The sequence below is a fragment of the Capsicum annuum genome, chromosome 8 (genome assembly GCF_002878395.1).
Source record: "Capsicum annuum cultivar UCD-10X-F1 chromosome 8, UCD10Xv1.1, whole genome shotgun sequence".
NCBI classification, from domain to species: Eukaryota; Viridiplantae; Streptophyta; class Magnoliopsida; order Solanales; family Solanaceae; genus Capsicum; species Capsicum annuum.
Window position 1 is genome coordinate 17,984,811 of NC_061118.1, and position 2,226 is coordinate 17,987,036.

Genomic DNA, 2,226 nt, shown 5'->3' on the forward strand with positions numbered 1-2,226 from the left:
TTTTTTTTCTCTTACTTTTTGTAATTCTTCTATATTATTTTGAAGGTATTTTAAATATTTTATATCTTTTGTTTCAAAATATCCAATTAGATTGTCTTTCACAAGTTTTTCTAATAATATTATTTCTCCATATTTTTTCTCCAATATTATAAATATTCATAGTCTATCATTTTATCCTGTAGTAATTGTAGATTTACAAATTTCTGTATAATAATTTATCCTAATTGTACTGTAATGTATATCTAATTCTAGATTTTCAATTCTATTTATTATCTTGTGTTGGTCTTCACGTAACGAGTTTTTTAAATTATATAAACTATCACATGTACTTTTTCCTAAATTTTCTAGGGTTTCTTCTATTCATATTAATTTTTCTTTTAGATTCTCCATTATTTTTCTAATTCGGTTTCTATAATTAATTTCTTCATTTAGATTATCTTGATTTTCTCTAGTTTTTCTAATATATTCTAACATCTCTTAATTTGAATAATATCCATCTGGGTAATTATCCAGGTATAACTGTTCTATCCAATTTATAGTTTCAATTTCATAGTCTAATACTTTTTCTAATATTATTCTCTTAATACCTATAATTTCTATATCTCTAAGTATATATAAGATTAATATTTTAAGATTATCTGTCATTTAAAATTGGTTAAATACTTTATTATAATATCTTTTAGTTATTTATTTTAATCTCATTAATTCTTCTATATTTTCACTAAGAAATTGTATACATTTTATATCTTTAGTCCTCATATTTTCATCTAAATTTATTTTCATTTATTTTTCTGTTGATTGTATATTTTTCATATCCAATTTCCAAAATTCTAAATATATATAATTTATCATGGTTGATATGTAGGTTTGGTATGTAGGTATTTGTAAGAGCAGTTAGGTAATCCAATTTATTCTAGTCATAAAATATTTATCAAATATTTTTTTCAATATGATTTTTCTTATATCTACAATTTCTATATCCTTAAGTACATATAAAACAAGTATTTTAAATTTATCTACCATTTCGTCAGATAAATTAGTATTCATTTTTCATATGATGCTTTTTCAAAATATTTCCTTCAATCATGCACATAACAAAATATGATCACTTTAGATTGCTATATACTAGATTATTCTTAAATAACATATTCTTCGGTCACTGTTAGCATGGTAATCTGGATACTTTTCCCTTAAACAGCGCCTCTACTCCGGTTACTCCCCTGTCACGGCTTTCTTTCCTCACCCGTTTCACCTTTAGGATGGCATAGTTCTTAGGGATTTTTCTCCTTTTCCACTTTGCTAATAAACTTCTTAACACTTTTTTTGAATAATTCTACTATAAAGCAACTAACATGAACTTATTTTATCATATTATGATTGTTAGGAATTTATGAATTTAGCTATTCATAATAGTAAATGAATATACCTGTTCTGGTAGGTTTGATAATTCTAAGCTTTGTTCCTCCATAGATTTTTCCATTGAAATATACCTGTTTTTTAAATAATCAAATTATTTGTTGTAGACAAGAGAGAGTTTTTTGCTTCAACGCATAAAGGCTTGCTTCTTTCTGCCTTCGATGCCTTCATTTATAATGGATGATTTACATAGTTTTTCATACTAATGTTTACACGTTCCTAAAAACTTTACACGTATCTACATACTATTCCTAGAAAAGACTAATCTTTTACATAAAGTCTTACAAAAAAAAAGTCAAAAAGTCTATAGTAGGCTAATAATGGTATCTACCTAACCTAGTAAAGACTAACTATACAATATCTTTTACGTAAAAGAAATCAAAAACTATAATATGTTGAAAACTATAATTCATATGTCCTTTTCATATTTTTTATGACTTTGATAACTTTTGTCTTCTTTTCTTTATCCGTAGTTGATTTTCCTTCGTTGTTGTTTCTATCGTATCTACTGCTTTTTTATCTTCTTTCCAGCTGGCATGTTTATCTTCATTCTAGTTGTACATCTGGGACAATATTATCTTCTCTATTACATCTCGAACATTGATGGTCTGGATATTTGTGTCCAATTATTTTGCAATATCTTGTCAATAATCCTTCTGAAATAAATCCTCTCTTAATTTCCCTTGCAGTAGATTATTTTTCTGGGTTAAGTAATGTCATTATCCATTGTATAACATCTTCCATATCCGTTTGTCGTAGTTCTTTTGAATTTGAATAAATCATCTGATGGTCTCTTGAATAATAACTCCA